Source organism: Protopterus annectens, chromosome 5.part1 (genome assembly GCF_019279795.1).
Source record: "Protopterus annectens isolate FY-2018-M chromosome 5.part1, PAN1.0, whole genome shotgun sequence".
Classification (NCBI taxonomy): domain Eukaryota; kingdom Metazoa; phylum Chordata; order Ceratodontiformes; family Protopteridae; genus Protopterus; species Protopterus annectens.
Window position 1 is genome coordinate 475,012,983 of NC_056736.1, and position 6,683 is coordinate 475,019,665.

Below are 6,683 nucleotides of genomic sequence, written 5' to 3' on the forward strand. Positions count from 1 at the left end.
TTCTAAATGTGTCCCTGAGGTTGTTATGCAGTGTCCCTGATTCAGTGTTTTTTCTTCCCCATTCGTATGAGAGGTCTGCTAGTGAGAGAAAGCGCATGTTCCGCCAACCACCTTAGAAAGATGATAGAATAATAGGGTTGGGGTTACCACCTGTCCACCTTTGCGAGTGACACTCCCCTTTGGGCAATTGTGTCCTGCAAAATAATTGTAATTATGGCAAATGTCCTGTGATTTAGGACAAAGATTTCCTATAGTGTCTGTAGTAGTTGCAGAAAACAATTATTTTGTATCTTAAACACCTAAATGTTATAAGAAACAATATAAGCAACTATAATGCTACAAGAATAACCTTTTATTTAGGCAAAACAGTGAAGTACTCTCCTTTGTACTGGCTGTGGGTATGTTTTGCCCTGTAAAATCTGACGTCTCTACATAAAGGTCCTATAGGATTGCCACCTTTTCAAATGCCCACAGTTGGACATGTTCTGTAGAAATGTCAGATTTTCCAAGGCAAAACATACCTATAACCATGCATAGTACAGAATTTTACTTATTTGCACAAATAAAAGTTTATTCTAGTAACATTTGAATTGCTTATGCTACTTCACATAGCATATAGAAGTTTCATATATAAAATAACTGTTTTATGCAACTATTAAAGAAACTTAGGATATAATATTGTCCTGTAATCTCAGGACATTTGCTATGTCTTGATTATTTTCGCAGGCCACAACTGCCTAAAGTGGGACTGTCCCTCACAAAGTGGGACAGGTGGTAACCCTATCATTGTCTCATGCCCATAGCACATATTTGTAATAGTGTATAGGCCTATACTCTCCATATCTTTTGTTCATAAAGTTTGGTCGTGGCTGAATGTGTGATTGCTATGTTCCATGTTATACTTATATATGAACACTTCAACCGCTGTATACGGGATACCTACGGAATCCCAAAACCACACAATTCCGATGCCCACAGTACCGGGACCAGACTCTCATAGCCACATTACTGAAAGCGACAGTAACTCGCGAAATTAACACAAACATGGAATACACACATGCACACACAGACACACTGCTACCCACCACATCCAAACAAACCATCCTACACTACATATGAGCAGGTGGGCAAGCCCCCCTACACCCCCCCATGTGGGTGTCTGCGCCCCCACACCCCCCGCTACTTTAATATTCTACCTCCTAGATCGCATAAACAGACGCACAAAGCAAACCCACACCCACACATTACAGTCCCCCAGGAACACACACCACACTCAGAACACACACTTACACATACTACAGCCCTCAGAAACACACTTACACACAGTAACCTACCTGAACTGCAACACCAGAAGCACTGACTAAATGTCCCTTAACATCAGGATTTTAAACCTCGCACTTCTGATGTTTCAGTACTGTGGTCTTTCGGACTTTAAGCCTTGTGATTACACGCGTCGGTATGTCAAGCAGTCAGTATGTGGTAGGTATCCCATTTATATGTACCTCCATGGTTATGTAGATGTTGTTAACCTATCTATATATCTACATATATATGTATATCCCCATATATCGACATATCTCTCTCTCTCTCCCTCTCTCTCTCTCTCTCTATATATATATATATATATATATATATATATATATATATATATATATATATATATATATATATATATATATATATATATTTATAGCATTCACCTTTCATTGGGTACATGTCAGGGATACTCCCCATTATTTGGAAGTACATCCCTGATTATACCACACCCACCGCTCAGATGATTTACATGTTACATAGTATACCTTAACCACAGCTTGCATACACCTTTCATTGGGTACATGCCAGTTTGTCCTATTTCCACACATTCCTACCTTTTGTGTTTTAACCTGTCAGTATACACAACTGCCATTGGTACATGGTTGCATGTTCTCATCCTGGCAGTGATAATTTTACCTCTCAGAGCAGGCACTGGTAGTGCAAAGGTGATTAACGCACATTTCCGCAGTTGTGTGTTCCAAATGTTTATTTTTCTGTGGAATACTACCTATATATGCAAGCTGTGGTTAAGGTATACTATGTAACATGTAAATCATCTGAGAAGGTTCCTGTCATGGGTACTCCCCATTATTTGAAACTACATCCCTGATTACATTATACGAAACCCCTCACTAACACTCCAGGGAATCCTTGCAGAGTGGGTGGGGAACAGTGGATACACTCCAGGGATCCCACAATTGGCACTGCTCCACAGAGGGACAGTTAGTTAATCAATGGGGTGGCGACAGCAGACACTTTTTGGCTATGCTTATGAGTGGCCTCGGGCAATTAGGCATGTACCTACCTATGTATCTATGAACCTCTACATACAGTATGGACACAAACTGATAGCTTAATTTACTGTTCAGGTATTGACTTACCTTGTGCCAATGGCAGTTGTGTGTACAATAGTTGAGGGCTACCTATGTAGGATGCACACAGTAGACCACCTATACATGACAATTTACAGGTGGTCGTGTGTGTGTGCCATCCATGTTTGCTGTGTGTGCAGGTGGAGAAGGGTGTCAGTTCATAACTGCCTACACTGTCAGTGTGTGTGCTATACGTTCCCTCTTTGCCAAAGCATGGGCATACTGGGCAAGCCTCCGTCTGCCTACTGGGAGTGGCACAGGGTGTTCATGGTCTGAGTCCCTCTGTGCCTGCAAGGCCCTTGGCAATGGTGGTGGGATGTGAGGGCCTTCACCATTCTTCCCTGCTGCAGCTGTTTCCACAGGATTATATTGTGTAGCATGGCACATACTATGAAGATGTGGGCACACATGCCTGGAGAGTACTGCAAGGCTCCACCAGGTATGTCCAAGCAATGGAACCATGATTTCAGTATCCCAAATGCATGCTTTATGATGATTCTGGTTTCTGCATGTGCCTCATACCCCTCCATCAGCTGCCAGGTCATGTGCAATGACCAGGGCATTATCATGGATGTGTGTGTGCTGGCAGCCCTGGAAGCTATCACAACTCCCACATCTGGCATGCCTCACAGCTGTATCAGGTGTTTGCCAGGGGGGACATCCCATATGGCCACCTGGTGGGGGATGCTGGCTATGCACTGGAACCGTAGATGATGACTCCCATCAGAAATGCACACACAGCCACGCAAGAATGCCATAATGAGGCACACGCAGAAACCAGAATCATCATAGAGTGCGTGTTTGGGATGCTGAAATCATGGTTCCATTGCTTGGATATATTTGGTGGAGCCTTGCAGTACTCTCCACGCAATTGTGCCCACATCTTCATAGTATGTGCCATGCTACACAATATGATCCTGCAGAAACAGCTGCAGCAGGGATAGAATGGTAAAGGCCCTCACAGCCCACCACCATTGCCAAGGGACCCACAGGCACAGAGGGACTCAGACCACGAACACCCTGTGCTAGCCCCAGTAGGCAGACAAATTCGTGCCCAGTATGCCCATGCCTTGGCAAAGAGGGAACATATAGCACACACACTGACAGTGTAGGCACTCATGGACTGACACCCTTCTCCACCTGCACATACAGCAGACATGGATGACACACACACATGACCACCTGTAAATTGTCATGTATAGATGGTCTACTGTGTGCATCCTACATAGGTAGCCCTCAACTACTGTACACACAACCGCCATTGGCACAAGGTAAGTCAATGCCTGAACAGTAAATTAAGCTATCAGCATGTGTCCATACTGTATGTAGAGGTTCATAGATACATAGGTAGGTACATGCCCAGCTGCCGTGGCACTCATAAGCATAGGCAAACAGTGTCTGCTGTCACCACCCCATCGATTAACTAACTGTCCCTCTGTGGAGCAGAGCCAATTGCGGGATCCCTGGGGTGTATCCACTGTTCCCCACCCACTCTGTAAGGATTCCCTGGAGTGTTAGTGAGGGGTCTTGTATAATGTAATCAGGGATGTACTTCCAAATAATGGGGAGTATCCCTGACAGGAGTCTTCTCAGATGTTTACATGTTACATAGTATACCTTAAACACAGCTTGCATATATAGGTAGTTCTCCACAGAATAATAAACATGTGGAACACACAACAGCTGAAATGTGCGTTAATCACCCTTGCACTGCCAGTGCCTGCTCTGAGAGGTAAGATATCACTGCCAGGATTAGAACACACAACCATTTACACAATCTTCACAATAACATACCACTAAGCTACCTGAGATGTACCAACAGCAGTCGTGTATATTGACATGATAAAACACAAAAGGTAGGAATGTGTTGAAATAGGACAAACCGGCATGTATCCTATGAAAGGTGTATTATATATGTATATATATATATATATATATACATCATCATATATATATATATATATATATATATGTATATATATATATATATATATACATCATCATATATATATATAGAGAGAGAGAGAGCGAGGGAAAGAGGGAGAGAGAGAGAGATATATGTCGATATATGGGGAGATATATATATATATATATATATATATATATATGTAGATATATAAATAGGTTAACAACATCTACATAATCATGGAGGTACATATAAATGGGATACCTTCCACATACTGACTGCTTTACATACCGATGCACGTAATCCCGTGGCTTAAGGTCCGAAAGAACATAGTACCGAAATACCAGATGCGCGAGGTATAAAATCATGATGTTAAGGGGCAGTTAGTCAGTGCTTCTGGTGTTGCGATTCAGGTAAGTTACTGTGTGTAAGTGTGTTTCTTAGAGCTGTAGTATGTGTAAGTGTGTGTTCTGGGTGTGGTGTGTGTTCTTGGGGGACTGTAATGTGTGGGTGTGGGTTAGCTTTGTGCATCTGTTTGCGCAATCTAGGAGGCAGAATATTAAAGTGGGGGGTGTGGGGGGTGTGGACACCTACATGGGGGGTGTAGGGGTGCTTGGCCACCTGCTCATACATAGTGTAGGATGGGTGTTCAAATAGGGAAGGAACCCTCACGCACATATCGATTATGTATAAAAGCAGTTCCTACACACCTGCATCTGCTATGCACATCCACCAACATAACCCCCACACCCAAACAAATTATAATACAAACTGTAATAACATCACAAATCATTCACTCACTGTACGACATCTGCAGAAGCCTTAACATACCTTATCAGAGACACACTAACATGGCCCTATGTGAAATAGCTGCTGTTATACAATGGAACATCTGCTGATATTACAGGGATTGTTTGCACTAATCCCATTTCAGAGGGTTGTGTGTACACCGGGATGTGTTAACAATTACTGAATAACAGCACAGTATGCTACACTTGTACACCAAATCAAGGATGTCTGGTGAACACACTGTAAACCACATGACAGTTCATGCATAGCCATACAGCCTTGAGCTGCCCAAACATCCTTGCCAGACTTAAACATCTGCAGAAGAATCAGGTACAAACCAATCCTGCATAAGTAGCAATGTTCTGAAATATAACAGGTATACTCACATGTAGAACAAAATCATCTAGCCAATACACACAATCCACGGGAGTCATGAAGCTAATATATTTCTGTCTGTCTCCATATAGCTGTTGAAATATATCACAAACAACACATCCAGGCCATCTTCCTCGAAAGTAAGGCAAACAGACAACACCCAAAAAGAGTACTCAGTTATACACCACTGTTGCCATGGTATCGGCTAATGGAGTAGCTGTACAGCTGATGTGCATCCAATTAACTACTTTGGAACACCATTTGGTGGTCAGGATACCACATGTTACCAATATTTAACTAGAAAGGGATGGGTTATCACACATTCAAACCATCCATATATACCTGCAGAACATTACAAAGAAGATTGAAACACAAACTGAAAAGGATTGAATCAACAGTTAACGACACCTCGGGTTAGTAATAAGGTATGTAGAACAGTCAGTATGTCTGTGTATTTAGTACCTTTTCTGTAGTATTTAAAGTGCAAGCAATCCATATAGTGGAAACAGTTATCTTGTAGTGATGTATTGTTGAGCATGGTAACGGTTGTAGTATTTGTGTGTACTGCTGTAGGTCACAAGGCAAACACAGCATACACCACAAGGGATGCTATATAAGGGCTTTGAACAGAAATATTCCTCACCAGCCGCTGTCAGTGGCATGGCTGGTCCAACAAGTATGTGCTATAACAGGGGATAGTATATGTTGATATAGTGTAACGGTAGCCATATGTATGGGTGTATTACTGAGAATAACATGTCGAAGGATCGGCCAATAATGATTTGCATTGTGGGATATTGTGCCAGTAACTGTGTAATGTACAGTATTGTAGGCAGATATGTATTACAAGCTGCATAGCATTATTGTTATGTTAGGCAAACATTAGTTATGTCTATTGGCATTTACAATACACAATAACAGGATACATATGTCTTTTAGTGCACCGACAGTTTATCAGCATAACACACACCACGTCCCGGCACTATTAAGGCTGTCCTTTGTCTCTCTTTTAGTCTGCTACACCTCCGTACTGCTTTGCCAGCATAAACCACGAATAACGAATAGGTAGTAAATAATTTCTTTAATTTAAACAACCAAAACAAGTTTAAAACTCCTCAGATTTAAGCGCTTTCATCTCCCACAACGAGAAAATCCCTTAAAATAAACCAAAATCTTTTTTTTTTAAAACCCAATTAACATAAATT